The sequence below is a fragment of the Chiloscyllium punctatum genome, chromosome 18 (genome assembly GCF_047496795.1).
Source record: "Chiloscyllium punctatum isolate Juve2018m chromosome 18, sChiPun1.3, whole genome shotgun sequence".
Lineage (NCBI taxonomy): Eukaryota > Metazoa > Chordata > Chondrichthyes > Orectolobiformes > Hemiscylliidae > Chiloscyllium > Chiloscyllium punctatum.
This window is the reverse complement of record NC_092756.1, coordinates 5,507,415-5,531,735: the sequence shown is the minus strand read 5'-3', so window position 1 is coordinate 5,531,735 and position 24,321 is coordinate 5,507,415. Positions and strand designations below refer to the sequence as shown.

General features: G+C 46.3%; 14 non-coding genes across 14 annotated transcripts; all 14 read right to left on the bottom strand.

Annotated features, from left to right (window-relative positions):
* Positions 1 to 1,026: 1,026 nt before the first annotated feature.
* On the bottom strand, positions 1,027 to 1,108 carry trnal-aag (transfer RNA leucine (anticodon AAG)). The gene has a single exon. It is a non-coding gene; the product is annotated as a tRNA-Leu (tRNA).
* A 1,660-nt stretch (positions 1,109 to 2,768) lies between these two features.
* trnav-uac (transfer RNA valine (anticodon UAC)) lies at positions 2,769 to 2,841 on the bottom strand. Its single transcript has one exon. It is a non-coding gene; the product is annotated as a tRNA-Val (tRNA).
* Positions 2,842 to 3,966: 1,125 nt separating this feature from the next.
* Positions 3,967 to 4,048, bottom strand: trnal-aag (transfer RNA leucine (anticodon AAG)). The gene has a single exon. It is a non-coding gene; the product is annotated as a tRNA-Leu (tRNA).
* Positions 4,049 to 5,708: 1,660 nt separating this feature from the next.
* On the bottom strand, positions 5,709 to 5,781 carry trnav-uac (transfer RNA valine (anticodon UAC)). Its single transcript has one exon. It is a non-coding gene; the product is annotated as a tRNA-Val (tRNA).
* A 1,125-nt stretch (positions 5,782 to 6,906) lies between these two features.
* Positions 6,907 to 6,988, bottom strand: trnal-aag (transfer RNA leucine (anticodon AAG)). Its single transcript has one exon. It is a non-coding gene; the product is annotated as a tRNA-Leu (tRNA).
* Positions 6,989 to 8,648: 1,660 nt separating this feature from the next.
* Positions 8,649 to 8,721, bottom strand: trnav-uac (transfer RNA valine (anticodon UAC)). Its single transcript has one exon. It is a non-coding gene; the product is annotated as a tRNA-Val (tRNA).
* Positions 8,722 to 9,846: 1,125 nt separating this feature from the next.
* trnal-aag (transfer RNA leucine (anticodon AAG)) lies at positions 9,847 to 9,928 on the bottom strand. The gene has a single exon. It is a non-coding gene; the product is annotated as a tRNA-Leu (tRNA).
* Positions 9,929 to 11,588: 1,660 nt separating this feature from the next.
* Positions 11,589 to 11,661, bottom strand: trnav-uac (transfer RNA valine (anticodon UAC)). Its single transcript has one exon. It is a non-coding gene; the product is annotated as a tRNA-Val (tRNA).
* Positions 11,662 to 12,786: 1,125 nt separating this feature from the next.
* Positions 12,787 to 12,868, bottom strand: trnal-aag (transfer RNA leucine (anticodon AAG)). Its single transcript has one exon. It is a non-coding gene; the product is annotated as a tRNA-Leu (tRNA).
* Positions 12,869 to 14,528: 1,660 nt separating this feature from the next.
* trnav-uac (transfer RNA valine (anticodon UAC)) lies at positions 14,529 to 14,601 on the bottom strand. The gene has a single exon. It is a non-coding gene; the product is annotated as a tRNA-Val (tRNA).
* Positions 14,602 to 15,726: 1,125 nt separating this feature from the next.
* Positions 15,727 to 15,808, bottom strand: trnal-aag (transfer RNA leucine (anticodon AAG)). Its single transcript has one exon. It is a non-coding gene; the product is annotated as a tRNA-Leu (tRNA).
* A 1,660-nt stretch (positions 15,809 to 17,468) lies between these two features.
* Positions 17,469 to 17,541, bottom strand: trnav-uac (transfer RNA valine (anticodon UAC)). The gene has a single exon. It is a non-coding gene; the product is annotated as a tRNA-Val (tRNA).
* A 1,125-nt stretch (positions 17,542 to 18,666) lies between these two features.
* trnal-aag (transfer RNA leucine (anticodon AAG)) lies at positions 18,667 to 18,748 on the bottom strand. The gene has a single exon. It is a non-coding gene; the product is annotated as a tRNA-Leu (tRNA).
* Positions 18,749 to 20,408: 1,660 nt separating this feature from the next.
* On the bottom strand, positions 20,409 to 20,481 carry trnav-uac (transfer RNA valine (anticodon UAC)). The gene has a single exon. It is a non-coding gene; the product is annotated as a tRNA-Val (tRNA).
* Positions 20,482 to 24,321: the final 3,840 nt, after the last annotated feature.

Genomic DNA, 24,321 nt, shown 5'->3' with positions numbered 1-24,321 from the left:
TGGGACTTGTTTAATTTTGGCTATGTGGTGAGCATGGACGAGATACACCGAAGTATCTGTTTCCACGCGGTGTACCCCAATAACGTTGTGTCGCTTACACCTGCTTTAAAGAATTACGTTTTTGCGGAGCTTACCGTCGCAGTCTGTGGCAAAATCTTTTCGTCTGTTCGACTGCTCACGGGAAAGGTAGCATTGTGAAACACTGCAGAAACGAACGACTTCCTTACTTTTGCTCCGACTGACCATACTCCGTGAAAATTTCCCAGATTCTCAGTTGAGGATTTTTGCAGCTGGAAGTTACCTCAGAAACCCTGTTAATTCGTAATGTATTGAGCGAATCGCAAAACAGAAAGCATTTAACACGGAACACAAACAAAACGGGAAAACCAAATGCATTTTCAGACACAGCGAGCATGAATGCTAAATGTGAGACAGTCAGGGGGCATGAGCCATAACGTAATCACACAACTAACAACAGGGCAATTCCAAACTACTCTTTCAAACATACTGGAGCCTGAGTGCACCACCACTTCCCAGACAATGCTGCAAAGAGACAAAGAAAGAACATAATAAGAATGGGCCATAAAAAGTGAATTTCACCAATCACAGTCTCGATTAGATTACCTTTCCCTTCCGATGACTCCAGGACTGAAATGAAGGAAGTGGGAGAAATTCAATAACATATGACATCGAAATACATTGGAACGATTTTCTCATTGGCCAGAAAACCAAATAACGACGAGTCGAGTCACCGTAGGACTCTGTTTCGCAACAACGATGAAATAGCAGTCTCCATTCGGTTCCAGTAAAAGCTCAACTTGCCTGGAACAGAAAGCAAGAGTAGAGCCGCTGGCGATTTTCCGCGCGGGAGGCGAACACGAGCATGACAGCACAGACACTTTGGAAAATTCGGCACTTACCAACACCACAATCAATTCCCCGGGATGCAAACTCATTTTGCTTCTGTTTTAAACAGAAATGCCGCAGGGGATCGAAACAGCATTTAAACTAGCTGCTCCGCAGAAATGGCAGCGGTGGGATTCGAACCCACGCCTCTGTCGAGACTGGAGCCTTAATCCAGCGCCTTAGACCGCTCGGCCACACTACCAACACGCCCACGACTCCATTTTCTTGCACTTCCAATTGTGTTCCTGCATAACAACAGATGTCAACTCACGTGAAAAGGGTTCCATGATCCCTCTCCGACTCGCACAGCTGCTGGGATGTGCCCGTCTACAATATCAATTTCTCAGCAGTTAACGATAGCCCATCAATCCAGACAAAAATCACTGGTAAACTGAGTCTATCTTCTCAGACTTCGATTCAGCTACAGATGTATCTGTGAGTGCGTGAGAATATATGATCGATTATGATTGGGTCAAATTACCATGAGCTACTTGACATTACTGCAATTTCGATTCTTGCTTTGCTCAATGATTTCACCCATTGCTCGAAACAGGACAACTTTCACGTTTACACGGAACATGAAACACACCGGACTACAGGGGAAATGCACAAAGCTGAGCAGGTCGTGTCCCAAATCATACCGTGCAGCATAGTTTCAGTCACTGTGTCTGTTTTGCAGAATAAGGTTCCCAAAGAATGTTCCACCCTAAAACCGGAGGTAGCATTACAATTCGAGAAGGACAGATTACATTGTGAGGAAGGTCTGACCTCGGGGCCGGTTCGAGATGCCACTTTCCTTGCCTTTTACCTAACCGTGCAATTTGCTGCAGATTGCACCTGGACATGAGCCTCATGGATACCAACTGAGTTGGAAACCTGTGTGGGAATCGATGAGAATAAGCGACTCAATAAAGTTTAACAAGTTCCATGGTGCTTTTTAGAAATGCAGTTTCTCTTCACCTCAATCCAAAAGGCAGTTTCCGAACATAGTAACAGAAGTCAAAAGGTAATTACCTCACCCCACCCCCACTCCGGAAGAGGTGCTAACTGCCCTTGATTGCTTTTTGTTCACGATGTGAAGAGCTCTCACGCCTGAGTCACCGTCACGTCTCTGGTTGCTGAGTGAATCACAACGAAGGACTTTCTCCAGAGCTGCAACTGCCTCACTTCCCCACTCGCCCTCCCCGTTTACATTTTCCTGCTCGTCAGTGATTTAATGAAAACCAAATGGATGCGATGTCATTCTGTAGCCTCTCTGTCGATTCCTCCGTTTCCGTTCCAACCTGGCTTAGATCTCGGGGCGCACCTTAATACTAGCGACGCTATGAAAGCACAGGTCCAGAGGTTCCTCTGAGAGTGGAATTTCTTTCATTGCTGTTGCTGATTGAATGAGCCACTAACGTGCGAACTGCTCCAAAACATGATTCAGGACCTCTGGTGCCAATTCTCACACGTTGAATAACGACAGACACCTTCCAAATGAGGTCTTTCAGAGACGACTTTGGGATACATTTGACAGACAGACTAGTTGAGGAATCCGTGGTGCACTGTGACACCAGCACATCAGCTTCTTCCCTGTCTTTGAACCGGGCCGCCTGCGCAAGGAATGCGAATGCGGTAATGCTTTTCGTGGAAGGATCAGAAGGGGGTAACTACACTCTCAAACAGAATGGCATATGATCAGAACCAGGTTGGAGAAAAACTTTACAATGCTTTTGCACAGTAATTAAACGGAGCGGCATTGCATTGCACTACGAGCGACGATTTATTCGAGCAAACTCGAAGGCAGGTTTGCACATGGGAAAGCAAGCAAGAAAGCTCCGTTCTTGTCGATGTCAAAGGCTGCAGTTGAAGAGCAAAGCAGTTTCTGCCCAGTTTCGAACTGGGGACCTTTCGCGTGTAAGGCGAACGTGATGACCACTACACTACAGAAACAAGCCTCGGTCGTCCCCGCTGCAGCTCAGTGGCATCCAGCACTGAAAGTTGAAGCCATTCGACCTTTCACCTTTCTGTTTCCGTTAGCTCGTTGTTTAATGGGACTTGTTTAATTTTGGCTATGTGGTGAGCATGGACGAGATACACCGAAGTATCTGTTTCCACGCGGTGTACCCCAATAACGTTGTGTCGCTTACACCTGCTTTAAAGAATTACGTTTTTGCGGAGCTTACCGTCGCAGTCTGTGGCAAAATCTTTTCGTCTGTTCGACTGCTCACGGGAAAGGTAGCATTGTGAAACACTGCAGAAACGAACGACTTCCTTACTTTTGCTCCGACTGACCATACTCCGTGAAAATTTCCCAGATTCTCAGTTGAGGATTTTTGCAGCTGGAAGTTACCTCAGAAACCCTGTTAATTCGTAATGTATTGAGCGAATCGCAAAACAGAAAGCATTTAACACGGAACACAAACAAAACGGGAAAACCAAATGCATTTTCAGACACAGCGAGCATGAATGCTAAATGTGAGACAGTCAGGGGGCATGAGCCATAACGTAATCACACAACTAACAACAGGGCAATTCCAAACTACTCTTTCAAACATACTGGAGCCTGAGTGCACCACCACTTCCCAGACAATGCTGCAAAGAGACAAAGAAAGAACATAATAAGAATGGGCCATAAAAAGTGAATTTCACCAATCACAGTCTCGATTAGATTACCTTTCCCTTCCGATGACTCCAGGACTGAAATGAAGGAAGTGGGAGAAATTCAATAACATATGACATCGAAATACATTGGAACGATTTTCTCATTGGCCAGAAAACCAAATAACGACGAGTCGAGTCACCGTAGGACTCTGTTTCGCAACAACGATGAAATAGCAGTCTCCATTCGGTTCCAGTAAAAGCTCAACTTGCCTGGAACAGAAAGCAAGAGTAGAGCCGCTGGCGATTTTCCGCGCGGGAGGCGAACACGAGCATGACAGCACAGACACTTTGGAAAATTCGGCACTTACCAACACCACAATCAATTCCCCGGGATGCAAACTCATTTTGCTTCTGTTTTAAACAGAAATGCCGCAGGGGATCGAAACAGCATTTAAACTAGCTGCTCCGCAGAAATGGCAGCGGTGGGATTCGAACCCACGCCTCTGTCGAGACTGGAGCCTTAATCCAGCGCCTTAGACCGCTCGGCCACACTACCAACACGCCCACGACTCCATTTTCTTGCACTTCCAATTGTGTTCCTGCATAACAACAGATGTCAACTCACGTGAAAAGGGTTCCATGATCCCTCTCCGACTCGCACAGCTGCTGGGATGTGCCCGTCTACAATATCAATTTCTCAGCAGTTAACGATAGCCCATCAATCCAGACAAAAATCACTGGTAAACTGAGTCTATCTTCTCAGACTTCGATTCAGCTACAGATGTATCTGTGAGTGCGTGAGAATATATGATCGATTATGATTGGGTCAAATTACCATGAGCTACTTGACATTACTGCAATTTCGATTCTTGCTTTGCTCAATGATTTCACCCATTGCTCGAAACAGGACAACTTTCACGTTTACACGGAACATGAAACACACCGGACTACAGGGGAAATGCACAAAGCTGAGCAGGTCGTGTCCCAAATCATACCGTGCAGCATAGTTTCAGTCACTGTGTCTGTTTTGCAGAATAAGGTTCCCAAAGAATGTTCCACCCTAAAACCGGAGGTAGCATTACAATTCGAGAAGGACAGATTACATTGTGAGGAAGGTCTGACCTCGGGGCCGGTTCGAGATGCCACTTTCCTTGCCTTTTACCTAACCGTGCAATTTGCTGCAGATTGCACCTGGACATGAGCCTCATGGATACCAACTGAGTTGGAAACCTGTGTGGGAATCGATGAGAATAAGCGACTCAATAAAGTTTAACAAGTTCCATGGTGCTTTTTAGAAATGCAGTTTCTCTTCACCTCAATCCAAAAGGCAGTTTCCGAACATAGTAACAGAAGTCAAAAGGTAATTACCTCACCCCACCCCCACTCCGGAAGAGGTGCTAACTGCCCTTGATTGCTTTTTGTTCACGATGTGAAGAGCTCTCACGCCTGAGTCACCGTCACGTCTCTGGTTGCTGAGTGAATCACAACGAAGGACTTTCTCCAGAGCTGCAACTGCCTCACTTCCCCACTCGCCCTCCCCGTTTACATTTTCCTGCTCGTCAGTGATTTAATGAAAACCAAATGGATGCGATGTCATTCTGTAGCCTCTCTGTCGATTCCTCCGTTTCCGTTCCAACCTGGCTTAGATCTCGGGGCGCACCTTAATACTAGCGACGCTATGAAAGCACAGGTCCAGAGGTTCCTCTGAGAGTGGAATTTCTTTCATTGCTGTTGCTGATTGAATGAGCCACTAACGTGCGAACTGCTCCAAAACATGATTCAGGACCTCTGGTGCCAATTCTCACACGTTGAATAACGACAGACACCTTCCAAATGAGGTCTTTCAGAGACGACTTTGGGATACATTTGACAGACAGACTAGTTGAGGAATCCGTGGTGCACTGTGACACCAGCACATCAGCTTCTTCCCTGTCTTTGAACCGGGCCGCCTGCGCAAGGAATGCGAATGCGGTAATGCTTTTCGTGGAAGGATCAGAAGGGGGTAACTACACTCTCAAACAGAATGGCATATGATCAGAACCAGGTTGGAGAAAAACTTTACAATGCTTTTGCACAGTAATTAAACGGAGCGGCATTGCATTGCACTACGAGCGACGATTTATTCGAGCAAACTCGAAGGCAGGTTTGCACATGGGAAAGCAAGCAAGAAAGCTCCGTTCTTGTCGATGTCAAAGGCTGCAGTTGAAGAGCAAAGCAGTTTCTGCCCAGTTTCGAACTGGGGACCTTTCGCGTGTAAGGCGAACGTGATGACCACTACACTACAGAAACAAGCCTCGGTCGTCCCCGCTGCAGCTCAGTGGCATCCAGCACTGAAAGTTGAAGCCATTCGACCTTTCACCTTTCTGTTTCCGTTAGCTCGTTGTTTAATGGGACTTGTTTAATTTTGGCTATGTGGTGAGCATGGACGAGATACACCGAAGTATCTGTTTCCACGCGGTGTACCCCAATAACGTTGTGTCGCTTACACCTGCTTTAAAGAATTACGTTTTTGCAGAGCTTACCGTCGCAGTCTGTGGCAAAATCTTTTCGTCTGTTCGACTGCTCACGGGAAAGGTAGCATTGTGAAACACTGCAGAAACGAACGACTTCCTTACTTTTGCTCCGACTGACCATACTCCGTGAAAATTTCCCAGATTCTCAGTTGAGGATTTTTGCAGCTGGAAGTTACCTCAGAAACCCTGTTAATTCGTAATGTATTGAGCGAATCGCAAAACAGAAAGCATTTAACACGGAACACAAACAAAACGGGAAAACCAAATGCATTTTCAGACACAGCGAGCATGAATGCTAAATGTGAGACAGTCAGGGGGCATGAGCCATAACGTAATCACACAACTAACAACAGGGCAATTCCAAACTACTCTTTCAAACATACTGGAGCCTGAGTGCACCACCACTTCCCAGACAATGCTGCAAAGAGACAAAGAAAGAACATAATAAGAATGGGCCATAAAAAGTGAATTTCACCAATCACAGTCTCGATTAGATTACCTTTCCCTTCCGATGACTCCAGGACTGAAATGAAGGAAGTGGGAGAAATTCAATAACATATGACATCGAAATACATTGGAACGATTTTCTCATTGGCCAGAAAACCAAATAACGACGAGTCGAGTCACCGTAGGACTCTGTTTCGCAACAACGATGAAATAGCAGTCTCCATTCGGTTCCAGTAAAAGCTCAACTTGCCTGGAACAGAAAGCAAGAGTAGAGCCGCTGGCGATTTTCCGCGCGGGAGGCGAACACGAGCATGACAGCACAGACACTTTGGAAAATTCGGCACTTACCAACACCACAATCAATTCCCCGGGATGCAAACTCATTTTGCTTCTGTTTGAAACAGAAATGCCGCAGGGGATCGAAACAGCATTTAAACTAGCTGCTCCGCAGAAATGGCAGCGGTGGGATTCGAACCCACGCCTCTGTCGAGACTGGAGCCTTAATCCAGCGCCTTAGACCGCTCGGCCACACTACCAACACGCCCACGACTCCATTTTCTTGCACTTCCAATTGTGTTCCTGCATAACAACAGATGTCAACTCACGTGAAAAGGGTTCCATGATCCCTCTCCGACTCGCACAGCTGCTGGGATGTGCCCGTCTACAATATCAATTTCTCAGCAGTTAACGATAGCCCATCAATCCAGACAAAAATCACTGGTAAACTGAGTCTATCTTCTCAGACTTCGATTCAGCTACAGATGTATCTGTGAGTGCGTGAGAATATATGATCGATTATGATTGGGTCAAATTACCATGAGCTACTTGACATTACTGCAATTTCGATTCTTGCTTTGCTCAATGATTTCACCCATTGCTCGACACAGGACAACTTTCACGTTTACACGGAACATGAAACACACCGGACTACAGGGGAAATGCACAAAGCTGAGCAGGCCGTGTCCCAAATCATACCGTGCAGCATAGTTTCAGTCACTGTGTCTGTTTTGCAGAATAAGGTTCCCAAAGAATGTTCCACCCTAAAACCGGAGGTAGCATTACAATTCGAGAAGGACAGATTACATTGTGAGGAAGGTCTGACCTCGGGGCCGGTTCGAGATGCCACTTTCCTTGCCTTTTACCTAACCGTGCAATTTGCTGCAGATTGCACCTGGACATGAGCCTCATGGATACCAACTGAGTTGGAAACCTGTGTGGGAATCGATGAGAATAAGCGACTCAATAAAGTTTAACAAGTTCCATGGTGCTTTTTAGAAATGCAGTTTCTCTTCACCTCAATCCAAAAGGCAGTTTCCGAACATAGTAACAGAAGTCAAAAGGTAATTACCTCACCCCACCCCCACTCCGGAAGAGGTGCTAACTGCCCTTGATTGCTTTTTGTTCACGATGTGAAGAGCTCTCACGCCTGAGTCACCGTCACGTCTCTGGTTGCTGAGTGAATCACAACGAAGGACTTTCTCCAGAGCTGCAACTGCCTCACTTCCCCACTCGCCCTCCCCGTTTACATTTTCCTGCTCGTCAGTGATTTAATGAAAACCAAATGGATGCGATGTCATTCTGTAGCCTCTCTGTCGATTCCTCCGTTTCCGTTCCAACCTGGCTTAGATCTCGGGGCGCACCTTAATACTAGCGACGCTATGAAAGCACAGGTCCAGAGGTTCCTCTGAGAGTGGAATTTCTTTCATTGCTGTTGCTGATTGAATGAGCCACTAACGTGCGAACTGCTCCAAAACATGATTCAGGACCTCTGGTGCCAATTCTCACACGTTGAATAACGACAGACACCTTCCAAATGAGGTCTTTCAGAGACGACTTTGGGATACATTTGACAGACAGACTAGTTGAGGAATCCGTGGTGCACTGTGACACCAGCACATCAGCTTCTTCCCTGTCTTTGAACCGGGCCGCCTGCGCAAGGAATGCGAATGCGGTAATGCTTTTCGTGGAAGGATCAGAAGGGGGTAACTACACTCTCAAACAGAATGGCATATGATCAGAACCAGGTTGGAGAAAAACTTTACAATGCTTTTGCACAGTAATTAAACGGAGCGGCATTGCATTGCACTACGAGCGACGATTTATTCGAGCAAACTCGAAGGCAGGTTTGCACATGGGAAAGCAAGCAAGAAAGCTCCGTTCTTGTCGATGTCAAAGGCTGCAGTTGAAGAGCAAAGCAGTTTCTGCCCAGTTTCGAACTGGGGACCTTTCGCGTGTAAGGCGAACGTGATGACCACTACACTACAGAAACAAGCCTCGGTCGTCCCCGCTGCAGCTCAGTGGCATCCAGCACTGAAAGTTGAAGCCATTCGACCTTTCACCTTTCTGTTTCCGTTAGCTCGTTGTTTAATGGGACTTGTTTAATTTTGGCTATGTGGTGAGCATGGACGAGATACACCGAAGTATCTGTTTCCACGCGGTGTACCCCAATAACGTTGTGTCGCTTACACCTGCTTTAAAGAATTACGTTTTTGCAGAGCTTACCGTCGCAGTCTGTGGCAAAATCTTTTCGTCTGTTCGACTGCTCACGGGAAAGGTAGCATTGTGAAACACTGCAGAAACGAACGACTTCCTTACTTTTGCTCCGACTGACCATACTCCGTGAAAATTTCCCAGATTCTCAGTTGAGGATTTTTGCAGCTGGAAGTTACCTCAGAAACCCTGTTAATTCGTAATGTATTGAGCGAATCGCAAAACAGAAAGCATTTAACACGGAACACAAACAAAACGGGAAAACCAAATGCATTTTCAGACACAGCGAGCATGAATGCTAAATGTGAGACAGTCAGGGGGCATGAGCCATAACGTAATCACACAACTAACAACAGGGCAATTCCAAACTACTCTTTCAAACATACTGGAGCCTGAGTGCACCACCACTTCCCAGACAATGCTGCAAAGAGACAAAGAAAGAACATAATAAGAATGGGCCATAAAAAGTGAATTTCACCAATCACAGTCTCGATTAGATTACCTTTCCCTTCCGATGACTCCAGGACTGAAATGAAGGAAGTGGGAGAAATTCAATAACATATGACATCGAAATACATTGGAACGATTTTCTCATTGGCCAGAAAACCAAATAACGACGAGTCGAGTCACCGTAGGACTCTGTTTCGCAACAACGATGAAATAGCAGTCTCCATTCGGTTCCAGTAAAAGCTCAACTTGCCTGGAACAGAAAGCAAGAGTAGAGCCGCTGGCGATTTTCCGCGCGGGAGGCGAACACGAGCATGACAGCACAGACACTTTGGAAAATTCGGCACTTACCAACACCACAATCAATTCCCCGGGATGCAAACTCATTTTGCTTCTGTTTGAAACAGAAATGCCGCAGGGGATCGAAACAGCATTTAAACTAGCTGCTCCGCAGAAATGGCAGCGGTGGGATTCGAACCCACGCCTCTGTCGAGACTGGAGCCTTAATCCAGCGCCTTAGACCGCTCGGCCACACTACCAACACGCCCACGACTCCATTTTCTTGCACTTCCAATTGTGTTCCTGCATAACAACAGATGTCAACTCACGTGAAAAGGGTTCCATGATCCCTCTCCGACTCGCACAGCTGCTGGGATGTGCCCGTCTACAATATCAATTTCTCAGCAGTTAACGATAGCCCATCAATCCAGACAAAAATCACTGGTAAACTGAGTCTATCTTCTCAGACTTCGATTCAGCTACAGATGTATCTGTGAGTGCGTGAGAATATATGATCGATTATGATTGGGTCAAATTACCATGAGCTACTTGACATTACTGCAATTTCGATTCTTGCTTTGCTCAATGATTTCACCCATTGCTCGAAACAGGACAACTTTCACGTTTACACGGAACATGAAACACACCGGACTACAGGGGAAATGCACAAAGCTGAGCAGGCCGTGTCCCAAATCATACCGTGCAGCATAGTTTCAGTCACTGTGTCTGTTTTGCAGAATAAGGTTCCCAAAGAATGTTCCACCCTAAAACCGGAGGTAGCATTACAATTCGAGAAGGACAGATTACATTGTGAGGAAGGTCTGACCTCGGGGCCGGTTCGAGATGCCACTTTCCTTGCCTTTTACCTAACCGTGCAATTTGCTGCAGATTGCACCTGGACATGAGCCTCATGGATACCAACTGAGTTGGAAACCTGTGTGGGAATCGATGAGAATAAGCGACTCAATAAAGTTTAACAAGTTCCATGGTGCTTTTTAGAAATGCAGTTTCTCTTCACCTCAATCCAAAAGGCAGTTTCCGAACATAGTAACAGAAGTCAAAAGGTAATTACCTCACCCCACCCCCACTCCGGAAGAGGTGCTAACTGCCCTTGATTGCTTTTTGTTCACGATGTGAAGAGCTCTCACGCCTGAGTCACCGTCACGTCTCTGGTTGCTGAGTGAATCACAACGAAGGACTTTCTCCAGAGCTGCAACTGCCTCACTTCCCCACTCGCCCTCCCCGTTTACATTTTCCTGCTCGTCAGTGATTTAATGAAAACCAAATGGATGCGATGTCATTCTGTAGCCTCTCTGTCGATTCCTCCGTTTCCGTTCCAACCTGGCTTAGATCTCGGGGCGCACCTTAATACTAGCGACGCTATGAAAGCACAGGTCCAGAGGTTCCTCTGAGAGTGGAATTTCTTTCATTGCTGTTGCTGATTGAATGAGCCACTAACGTGCGAACTGCTCCAAAACATGATTCAGGACCTCTGGTGCCAATTCTCACACGTTGAATAACGACAGACACCTTCCAAATGAGGTCTTTCAGAGACGACTTTGGGATACATTTGACAGACAGACTAGTTGAGGAATCCGTGGTGCACTGTGACACCAGCACATCAGCTTCTTCCCTGTCTTTGAACCGGGCCGCCTGCGCAAGGAATGCGAATGCGGTAATGCTTTTCGTGGAAGGATCAGAAGGGGGTAACTACACTCTCAAACAGAATGGCATATGATCAGAACCAGGTTGGAGAAAAACTTTACAATGCTTTTGCACAGTAATTAAACGGAGCGGCATTGCATTGCACTACGAGCGACGATTTATTCGAGCAAACTCGAAGGCAGGTTTGCACATGGGAAAGCAAGCAAGAAAGCTCCGTTCTTGTCGATGTCAAAGGCTGCAGTTGAAGAGCAAAGCAGTTTCTGCCCAGTTTCGAACTGGGGACCTTTCGCGTGTAAGGCGAACGTGATGACCACTACACTACAGAAACAAGCCTCGGTCGTCCCCGCTGCAGCTCAGTGGCATCCAGCACTGAAAGTTGAAGCCATTCGACCTTTCACCTTTCTGTTTCCGTTAGCTCGTTGTTTAATGGGACTTGTTTAATTTTGGCTATGTGGTGAGCATGGACGAGATACACCGAAGTATCTGTTTCCACGCGGTGTACCCCAATAACGTTGTGTCGCTTACACCTGCTTTAAAGAATTACGTTTTTGCAGAGCTTACCGTCGCAGTCTGTGGCAAAATCTTTTCGTCTGTTCGACTGCTCACGGGAAAGGTAGCATTGTGAAACACTGCAGAAACGAACGACTTCCTTACTTTTGCTCCGACTGACCATACTCCGTGAAAATTTCCCAGATTCTCAGTTGAGGATTTTTGCAGCTGGAAGTTACCTCAGAAACCCTGTTAATTCGTAATGTATTGAGCGAATCGCAAAACAGAAAGCATTTAACACGGAACACAAACAAAACGGGAAAACCAAATGCATTTTCAGACACAGCGAGCATGAATGCTAAATGTGAGACAGTCAGGGGGCATGAGCCATAACGTAATCACACAACTAACAACAGGGCAATTCCAAACTACTCTTTCAAACATACTGGAGCCTGAGTGCACCACCACTTCCCAGACAATGCTGCAAAGAGACAAAGAAAGAACATAATAAGAATGGGCCATAAAAAGTGAATTTCACCAATCACAGTCTCGATTAGATTACCTTTCCCTTCCGATGACTCCAGGACTGAAATGAAGGAAGTGGGAGAAATTCAATAACATATGACATCGAAATACATTGGAACGATTTTCTCATTGGCCAGAAAACCAAATAACGACGAGTCGAGTCACCGCAGGACTCTGTTTCGCAACAACGATGAAATAGCAGTCTCCATTCGGTTCCAGTAAAAGCTCAACTTGCCTGGAACAGAAAGCAAGAGTAGAGCCGCTGGCGATTTTCCGCGCGGGAGGCGAACACGAGCATGACAGCACAGACACTTTGGAAAATTCGGCACTTACCAACACCACAATCAATTCCCCGGGATGCAAACTCATTTTGCTTCTGTTTTAAACAGAAATGCCGCAGGGGATCGAAACAGCATTTAAACTAGCTGCTCCGCAGAAATGGCAGCGGTGGGATTCGAACCCACGCCTCTGTCGAGACTGGAGCCTTAATCCAGCGCTTTAGACCGCTCGGCCACACTACCAACACGCCCACGACTCCATTTTCTTGCACTTCCAATTGTGTTCCTGCATAACAACAGATGTAAACTCACGTGAAAAGGGTTCCATGATCCCTCTCCGACTCGCACAGCTGCTGGGATGTGCCCGTCTACAATATCAATTTCTCAGCAGTTAACGATAGCCCATCAATCCAGACAAAAATCACTGGTAAACTGAGTCTATCTTCTCAGACTTCGATTCAGCTACAGATGTATCTGTGAGTGCGTGAGAATATATGATCGATTATGATTGGGTCAAATTACCATGAGCTACTTGACATTACTGCAATTTCGATTCTTGCTTTGCTCAATGATTTCACCCATTGCTCGAAACAGGACAACTTTCACGTTTACACGGAACATGAAACACACCGGACTACAGGGGAAATGCACAAAGCTGAGCAGGCCGTGTCCCAAATCATACCGTGCAGCATAGTTTCAGTCACTGTGTCTCTTTTGCAGAATAAGGTTCCCAAAGAATGTTCCACCCTAAAACCGGAGGTAGCATTACAATTCGAGAAGGACAGATTACATTGTGAGGAAGGTCTGACCTCGGGGCCGGTTCGAGATGCCACTTTCCTTGCCTTTTACCTAACCGTGCAATTTGCTGCAGATTGCACCTGGACATGAGCCTCATGGATACCAACTGAGTTGGAAACCTGTGTGGGAATCGATGAGAATAAGCGACTCAATAAAGTTTAACAAGTTCCATGGTGCTTTTTAGAAATGCAGTTTCTCTTCACCTCAATCCAAAAGGCAGTTTCCGAACATAGTAACAGAAGTCAAAAGGTAATTACCTCACCCCACCCCCACTCCGGAAGAGGTGCTAACTGCCCTTGATTGCTTTTTGTTCACGATGTGAAGAGCTCTCACGCCTGAGTCACCGTCACGTCTCTGGTTGCTGAGTGAATCACAACGAAGGACTTTCTCCAGAGCTGCAACTGCCTCACTTCCCCACTCGCCCTCCCCGTTTACATTTTCCTGCTCGTCAGTGATTTAATGAAAACCAAATGGATGCGATGTCATTCTGTAGCCTCTCTGTCGATTCCTCCGTTTCCGTTCCAACCTGGCTTAGATCTCGGGGCGCACCTTAATACTAGCGACGCTATGAAAGCACAGGTCCAGAGGTTCCTCTGAGAGTGGAATTTCTTTCATTGCTGTTGCTGATTGAATGAGCCACTAACGTGCGAACTGCTCCAAAACATGATTCAGGACCTCTGGTGCCAATTCTCACACGTTGAATAACGACAGACACCTTCCAAATGAGGTCTTTCAGAGACGACTTTGGGATACATTTGACAGACAGACTAGTTGAGGAATCCGTGGTGCACTGTGACACCAGCACATCAGCTTCTTCCCTGTCTTTGAACCGGGCCGCCTGCGCAAGGAATGCGAATGCGGTAATGCTTTTCGTGGAAGGATCAGAAGGGGGTAACTACACTCTCAAACAGAATGGCATATGATCAGAACCAGGTTGGAGAAAAACTTTACAATGCTTTTGCACAGTAATTAAACGGAGCGGCATTGCATTGCACTACGAGCGACGATTTATTCGAGCAAACTCGAAGGCAGGTTTGCACATGGGAAAGCAAGCAAGAAAGCTCCGTTCTTGTCGATGTCAAAGGCTGCAGTTGAAGAGCAAAGCAGTTTCTGCCCAGTTTCGAACTGGGGACCTTTCGCGTGTAAGGCGAACGTGATGACCACTACACTACAGAAACAAGCCTCGGTCGTCCCCGCTGCAGCTCAGTGGCATCCAGCACTGAAAGTTGAAGCCATTCGACCTTTCACCTTTCTGTTTCCGTTAGCTCGTTGTTTAATGGGACTTGTTTAATTTTGGCTATGTGGTGAGCATGGACGAGATACACCGAAGTATCTGTTTCCACGCGGTGTACCCCAATAACGTTGTGTCGCTTACACCTGCTTTAAAGAATTACGTTTTTGCGGAGATTACCGTCGCAGTCTGTGGCAAAATCTTTTCGTCTGTTCGACTGCTCACGGGAAAGGTAGCATTGTGAAACACTGCAGAAACGAACGACTTCCTTACTTTTGCTCCGACTGACCATACTCCGTGAAAATTTCCCAGATTCTCAGTTGAGGATTTTTGCAGCTGGAAGTTACCTCAGAAACCCTGTTAATTCGTAATGTATTGAGCGAATCGCAAAACAGAAAGCATTTAACACGGAACACAAACAAAACGGGAAAACCAAATGCATTTTCAGACACAGCGAGCATGAATGCTAAATGTGAGACAGTCAGGGGGCATGAGCCATAACGTAATCACACAACTAACAACAGGGCAATTCCAAACTACTCTTTCAAACATACTGGAGCCTGAGTGCACCACCACTTCCCAGACAATGCTGCAAAGAGACAAAAAAAGAACATAATAAGAATGGGCCATAAAAAGTGAATTTCACCAATCACAGTCTCGATTAGATTACCTTTCCCTTCCGATGACTCCAGGACTGAAATGAAGGAAGTGGGAGAAATTCAATAACATATGACATCGAAATACATTGGAACGATTTTCTCATTGGCCAGAAAACCAAATAACGACGAGTCGAGTCACCGCAGGACTCTGTTTCGCAACAACGATGAAATAGCAGTCTCCATTCGGTTCCAGTAAAAGCTCAACTTGCCTGGAACAGAAAGCAAGAGTAGAGCCGCTGGCGATTTTCCGCGCGGGAGGCGAACACGAGCATGACAGCACAGACACTTTGGAAAATTCGGCACTTACCAACACCACAATCAATTCCCCGGGATGCAAACTCATTTTGCTTCTGTTTTAAACAGAAATGCCGCAGGGGATCGAAACAGCATTTAAACTAGCTGCTCCGCAGAAATGGCAGCGGTGGGATTCGAACCCACGCCTCTGTCGAGACTGGAGCCTTAATCCAGCGCTTTAGACCGCTCGGCCACACTACCAACACGCCCACGACTCCATTTTCTTGCACTTCCAATTGTGTTCCTGCATAACAACAGATGTCAACTCACGTGAAAAGGGTTCCATGATCCCTCTCCGACTCGCACAGCTGCTGGGATGTGCCCGTCTACAATATCAATTTCTCAGCAGTTAACGATAGCCCATCAATCCAGACAAAAATCACTGGTAAACTGAGTCTATCTTCTCAGACTTCGATTCAGCTACAGATGTATCTGTGAGTGCGTGAGAATATATGATCGATTATGATTGGGTCAAATTACCATGAGCTACTTGACATTACTGCAATTTCGATTCTTGCTTTGCTCAATGATTTCACCCATTGCTCGAAACAGGACAACTTTCACGTTTACACGGAACATGAAACACACCGGACTACAGGGGAAATGCACAAAGCTGAGCAGGCCGTGTCCCAAATCATACCGTGCAGCATAGTTTCAGTCACTGTGTCTGTTTTGCAGAATAAGGTTCCCAAAGAATGTTCCACCCTAAAACCGGAGGTAGCATTACAATTCGAGAAGGACAGATTACATTGTGAGGAAGGTCTGACCTCGGGGCCGGTTCGAGATGCCACTTTCCTTGCCTTTTACCTAACCGTGCAATTTGCTGCAGATTGCACCTGGACATGAGCCTCATGGATACCAACTGAGTTGGAAACCTGTGTGGGAATCGATGAGAATAAGCGACTCAATAAAGTTTAACAAGTTCCATGGTGCTTTTTAGAAATGCAGTTTCTCTTCACCTCAATCCAAAAGGCAGTTTCCGAACATAGTAACAGAAGTCAAAAGGTAATTACCTCACCCCACCCCCACTCCGGAAGAGGTGCTAACTGCCCTTGATTGCTTTTTGTTCACGATGTGAAGAGCTCTCACGCCTGAGTCACCGTCACGTCTCTGGTTGCTGAGTGAATCACAACGAAGGACTTTCTCCAGAGCTGCAACTGCCTCACTTCCCCACTCGCCCTCCCCGTTTACATTTTCCTGCTCGTCAGTGATTTAATGAAAACCAAATGGATGCGATGTCATTCTGTAGCCTCTCTGTCGATTCCTCCGTTTCCGTTCCAACCTGGCTTAGATCTCGGGGCGCACCTTAATACTAGCGACGCTATGAAAGCACAGGTCCAGAGGTTCCTCTGAGAGTGGAATTTCTTTCATTGCTGTTGCTGATTGAATGAGCCACTAACGTGCGAACTGCTCCAAAACATGATTCAGGACCTCTGGTGCCAATTCTCACACGTTGAATAACGACAGACACCTTCCAAATGAGGTCTTTCAGAGACGACTTTGGGATACATTTGACAGACAGACTAGTTGAGGAATCCGTGGTGCACTGTGACACCAGCACATCAGCTTCTTCCCTGTCTTTGAACCGGGCCGCCTGCGCAAGGAATGCGAATGCGGTAATGCTTTTCGTGGAAGGATCAGAAGGGGGTAACTACACTCTCAAACAGAATGGCATATGATCAGAACCAGGTTGGAGAAAAACTTTACAATGCTTTTGCACAGTAATTAAACGGAGCGGCATTGCATTGCACTACGAGCGACGATTTATTCGAGCAAACTCGAAGGCAGGTTTGCACATGGGAAAGCAAGCAAGAAAGCTCCGTTCTTGTCGATGTCAAAGGATGCCGTTGAAGAGCAAAGCAGTTTCTGCCCAGTTTCGAACTGGGGACCTTTCGCGTGTAAGGCGAACGTGATGACCACTACACTACAGAAACAAGCCTCGGTCGTCCCCGCTGCAGCTCAGTGGCATCCAGCACTGAAAGTTGAAGCCATTCGACCTTTCACCTTTCTGTTTCCGTTAGCTCGTTGTTTAATGGGACTTGTTTAATTTTGGCTATGTGGTGAGCATGGACGAGATACACCGAAGTATCTGTTTCCACGCGGTGTACCCCAATAACGTTGTGTCGCTTACACCTGCTTTAAAGAATTACGTTTTTGCGGAGCTTACCGTCGCAGTCTGTGGCAAAATCTTTTCGTCTGTTCGACTGCTCACGGGAAAGGTAGCATTGTGAAACACTGCAGAAACGAACGACTTCCTTACTTTTGCTCCGACTGACCATACTCCGTGAAAATTTCCCAGATTCTCAGTTGAGGATTTTTGCAGCTGGAAGTTACCTCAGAAACCCTGTTAATTCGTAATGTATTGAGCGAATCGCAAAACAGAAAGCATTTAACACGGAACACAAACAAAACGGGAAAACCAAATGCATTTTCAGACACAGCGAGCATGAATGCTAAATGTGAGACAGTCAGGGGGCATGAGCCATAACGTAATCACACAACTAACAACAGGGCAATTCCAAACTACTCTTTCAAACATACTGGAGCCTGAGTGCACCACCACTTCCCAGACAATGCTGCAAAGAGACAAAAAAAGAACATAATAAGAATGGGCCATAAAAAGTGAATTTCACCAATCACAGTCTCGATTAGATTACCTTTCCCTTCCGATGACTCCAGGACTGAAATGAAGGAAGTGGGAGAAATTCAATAACATATGACATCGAAATACATTGGAACGATTTTCTCATTGGCCAGAAAACCAAATAACGACGAGTCGAGTCACCGCAGGACTCTGTTTCGCAACAACGATGAAATAGCAGTCTCCATTCGGTTCCAGTAAAAGCTCAACTTGCCTGGAACAGAAAGCAAGAGTAGAGCCGCTGGCGATTTTCCGCGCGGGAGGCGAACACGAGCATGACAGCACAGACACTTTGGAAAATTCGGCACTTACCAACACCACAATCAATTCCCCGGGATGCAAACTCATTTTGCTTCTGTTTTAAACAGAAATGCCGCAGGGGATCGAAACAGCATTTAAACTAGCTGCTCCGCAGAAATGGCAGCGGTGGGATTCGAACCCACGCCTCTGTCGAGACTGGAGCCTTAATCCAGCGCTTTAGACCGCTCGGCCACACTACCAACACGCCCACGACTCCATTTTCTTGCACTTCCAATTGTGTTCCTGCATAACAACAGATGTAAACTCACGTGAAAAGGGTTCCATGATCCCTCTCCGACTCGCACAGCTGCTGGGATGTGCCCGTCTACAATATCAATTTCTCAGCAGTTAACGATAGCCCATCAATCCAGACAAAAATCACTGGTAAACTGAGTCTATCTTCTCAGACTTCGATTCAGCTACAGATGTATCTGTGAGTGCGTGAGAATATATGATCGATTATGATTGGGTCAAATTACCATGAGCTACTTGACATTACTGCAATTTCGATTCTTGCTTTGCTCAATGATTTCACCCATTGCTCGAAACAGGACAACTTTCACGTTTACACGGAACATGAAACACACCGGACTACAGGGGAAATGCACAAAGCTGAGCAGGCCGTGTCCCAAATCATACCGTGCAGCATAGTTTCAGTCACTGTGTCTGTTTTGCAGAATAAGGTTCCCAAAGAATGTTCCACCCTAAAACCGGAGGTAGCATTACAATTCGAGAAGGACAGATTACATTGTGAGGAAGGTCTGACCTCGGGGCCGGTTCGAGATGCCACTTTCCTTGCCTTTTACCTAACCGTGCAATTTGCTGCAGATTGCACCTGGACATGAGCCTCATGGATACCAACTGAGTTGGAAACCTGTGTGGGAATCGATGAGAATAAGCGACTCAATAAAGTTTAACAAGTTCCATGGTGCTTTTTAGAAATGCAGTTTCTCTTCACCTCAATCCAAAAGGCAGTTTCCGAACATAGTAACAGAAGTCAAAAGGTAATTACCTCACCCCACCCCCACTCCGGAAGAGGTGCTAACTGCCCTTGATTGCTTTTTGTTCACGATGTGAAGAGCTCTCACGCCTGAGTCACCGTCACGTCTCTGGTTGCTGAGTGAATCACAACGAAGGACTTTCTCCAGAGCTGCAACTGCCTCACTTCCCCACTCGCCCTCCCCGTTTACATTTTCCTGCTCGTCAGTGATTTAATGAAAACCAAATGGATGCGATGTCATTCTGTAGCCTCTCTGTCGATTCCTCCGTTTCCGTTCCAACCTGGCTTAGATCTCGGGGCGCACCTTAATACTAGCGACGCTATGAAAGCACAGGTCCAGAGGTTCCTCTGAGAGTGGAATTTCTTTCATTGCTGTTGCTGATTGAATGAGCCACTAACGTGCGAACTGCTCCAAAACATGATTCAGGACCTCTGGTGCCAATTCTCACACGTTGAATAACGACAGACACCTTCCAAATGAGGTCTTTCAGAGACGACTTTGGGATACATTTGACAGACAGACTAGTTGAGGAATCCGTGGTGCACTGTGACACCAGCACATCAGCTTCTTCCCTGTCTTTGAACCGGGCCGCCTGCGCAAGGAATGCGAATGCGGTAATGCTTTTCGTGGAAGGATCAGAAGGGGGTAACTACACTCTCAAACAGAATGGCATATGATCAGAACCAGGTTGGAGAAAAACTTTACAATGCTTTTGCACAGTAATTAAACGGAGCGGCATTGCATTGCACTACGAGCGACGATTTATTCGAGCAAACTCGAAGGCAGGTTTGCACATGGGAAAGCAAGCAAGAAAGCTCCGTTCTTGTCGATGTCAAAGGCTGCAGTTGAAGAGCAAAGCAGTTTCTGCCCAGTTTCGAACTGGGGACCTTTCGCGTGTAAGGCGAACGTGATGACCACTACACTACAGAAACAAGCCTCGGTCGTCCCCGCTGCAGCTCAGTGGCATCCAGCACTGAAAGTTGAAGCCATTCGACCTTTCACCTTTCTGTTTCCGTTAGCTCGTTGTTTAATGGGACTTGTTTAATTTTGGCTATGTGGTGAGCATGGACGAGATACACCGAAGTATCTGTTTCCACGCGGTGTACCCCAATAACGTTGTGTCGCTTACACCTGCTTTAAAGAATTACGTTTTTGCGGAGATTACCGTCGCAGTCTGTGGCAAAATCTTTTCGTCTGTTCGACTGCTCACGGGAAAGGTAGCATTGTGAAACACTGCAGAAACGAACGACTTCCTTACTTTTGCTCCGACTGACCATACTCCGTGAAAATTTCCCAGATTCTCAGTTGAGGATTTTTGCAGCTGGAAGTTACCTCAGAAACCCTGTTAATTCGTAATGTATTGAGCGAATCGCAAAACAGAAAGCATTTAACACGGAACACAAACAAAACGGGAAAACCAAATGCATTTTCAGACACAGCGAGCATGAATGCTAAATGTGAGACAGTCAGGGGGCATGAGCCATAACGTAATCACACAACTAACAACAGGGCAATTCCAAACTACTCTTTCAAACATACTGGAGCCTGAGTGCACCACCACTTCCCAGACAATGCTGCAAAGAGACAAAAAAAGAACATAATAAGAATGGGCCATAAAAAGTGAATTTCACCAATCACAGTCTCGATTAGATTACCTTTCCCTTCCGATGACTCCAGGACTGAAATGAAGGAAGTGGGAGAAATTCAATAACATATGACATCGAAATACATTGGAACGATTTTCTCATTGGCCAGAAAACCAAATAACGACGAGTCGAGTCACCGCAGGACTCTGTTTCGCAACAACGATGAAATAGCAGTCTCCATTCGGTTCCAGTAAAAGCTCAACTTGCCTGGAACAGAAAGCAAGAGTAGAGCCGCTGGCGATTTTCCGCGCGGGAGGCGAACACGAGCATGACAGCACAGACACTTTGGAAAATTCGGCACTTACCAACACCACAATCAATTCCCCGGGATGCAAACTCATTTTGCTTCTGTTTTAAACAGAAATGCCGCAGGGGATCGAAACAGCATTTAAACTAGCTGCTCCGCAGAAATGGCAGCGGTGGGATTCGAACCGACGCCTCTGTCGAGACTGGAGCCTTAATCCAGCGCCTTCGACTGCTCGGCCACACTACCAACACGCCCACGACTCCATTTTCTTGCACTTCCAATTGTGTTCCTGCATAACAACAGATGTAAACTCACGTGAAAAGGGTTCCATGATCCCTCTCCGACTCGCACAGCTGCTGGGATGTGCCCGTCTACAATATCAATTTCTCAGCAGTTAACGATAGCCCATCAATCCAGACAAAAATCACTGGTAAACTGAGTCTATCTTCTCAGACTTCGATTCAGCTACAGATGTATCTGTGAGTGCGTGAGAATATATGATCGATTATGATTGGGTCAAATTACCATGAGCTACTTGACATTACTGCAATTTCGATTCTTGCTTTGCTCAATGATTTCACCCATTGCTCGAAACAGGACAACTTTCACGTTTACACGGAACATGAAACACACCGGACTACAGGGGAAATGCACAAAGCTGAGCAGGCCGTGTCCCAAATCATACCGTGCAGCATAGTTTCAGTCACTGTGTCTGTTTTGCAGAATAAGGTTCCCAAAGAATGTTCCACCCTAAAACCGGAGGTAGCATTACAATTCGAGAAGGACAGATTACATTGTGAGGAAGGTCTGACCTCGGGGCCGGTTCGAGATGCCACTTTCCTTGCCTTTTACCTAACCGTGCAATTTGCTGCAGATTGCACCTGGACATGAGCCTCATGGATACCAACTGAGTTGGAAACCTGTGTGGGAATCGATGAGAATAAGCGACTCAATAAAGTTTAACAAGTTCCATGGTGCTTTTTAGAAATGCAGTTTCTCTTCACCTCAATCCAAAAGGCAGTTTCCGAACATAGTAACAGAAGTCAAAAGGTAATTACCTCACCCCACCCCCACTCCGGAAGAGGTGCTAACTGCCCTTGATTGCTTTTTGTTCACGATGTGAAGAGCTCTCACGCCTGAGTCACCGTCACGTCTCTGGTTGCTGAGTGAATCACAACGAAGGACTTTCTCCAGAGCTGCAACTGCCTCACTTCCCCACTTGCCCTCCCCGTTTACATTTTCCTGCTCGTCAGTGATTTAATGAAAACCAAATGGATGCGATGTCATTCTGTAGCCTCTCTGTCGATTCCTCCGTTTCCGTTCCAACCTGGCTTAGATCTCGGGGCGCACCTTAATACTAGCGACGCTATGAAAGCACAGGTCCAGAGGTTCCTCTGAGAGTGGAATTTCTTTCATTGCTGTTGCTGATTGAATGAGCCACTAACGTGCGAACTGCTCCAAAACATGATTCAGGACCTCTGGTGCCAATTCTCACACGTTGAATAACGACAGACACCTTCCAAATGAGGTCTTTCAGAGACGACTTTGGGATACATTTGACAGACAGACTAGTTGAGGAATCCGTGGTGCACTGTGACACCAGCACATCAGCTTCTTCCCTGTCTTTGAACCGGGCCGCCTGCGCAAGGAATGCGAATGCGGTAATGCTTTTCGTGGAAGGATCAGAAGGGGGTAACTACACTCTCAAACAGAATGGCATATGATCAGAACCAGGTTGGAGAAAAACTTTACAATGCTTTTGCACAGTAATTAAACGGAGCGGCATTGCATTGCACTACGAGCGACGATTTATTCGAGCAAACTCGAAGGCAGGTCTGCACATGGGAAAGCAAGCAAGAAAGCTCCGTTCTTGTCGATGTCAAAGGCTGCAGTTGAAGAGCAAAGCAGTTTATGCCCAGTTTCGAACTGGGGACTTTTCGCGTGTAAGGCGAACGTGATGACCACTACACTACAGAAACAAGCCTCGGTCATCCCCGCTGCAGCTCAGTGGCATCCAGCACAGAAAGTTGAAGCCATTCGACCTTTCACCTTTCTGTTTCCGTTAGCTCGTTGTTTAATGGGACTTGTTTAATTTTGGCTATGTGGTGAGCATGGACGAGATACACCGAAGTATCTGTTTCCACGCGGTGTACCCCAATAACGTTGTGCCGCTTACACCTGCTTTAAAGAATTACGTTTTTGCGGAGCTTACCGTCGCAGTCTGTGGCAAAATCTTTTCGTCTGTTCGACTGCTCACGGGAAAGGTAGCATTGTGAAACACTGCAGAAACGAACGACTTCCTTACTTTTGCTCCGACTGACCATACTCCGTGAAAATTTCCCAGATTCTCAGTTGAGGATTTTTGCAGCTGGAAGTTACCTCAGAAACCCTGTTAATTCGTAATGTATTGAGTGAATCGCAAAACAGAAAGCATTTAACACGGAACACAAACAAAACGGGAAAACCAAATGCATTTTCAGACACAGCGAGCATGAATGCTAAATGTGAGACAGTCAGGGGGCATGAGCCATAACGTAATCACACAACTAACAACAGGGCAATTCCAAACTACTCTTTCAAACATACTGGAGCCTGAGTGCACCACCACTTCCCAGACAATGCTGCAAAGAGACAAAAAAAGAACATAATAAGAATGGGCCATAAAAAGTGAATTTCACCAATCACAGTCTCGATTAGATTACCTTTCCCTTCCGATGACTCCAGGACTGAAATGAAGGAAGTGGGAGAAATTCAATAACATATGACATCGAAATACATTGGAACGATTTTCTCATTGGCCAGAAAACCAAATAACGACGAGTCGAGTCACCGTAGGACTCTGTTTCGCAACAACGATGAAATAGCAGTCTCCATTCGGT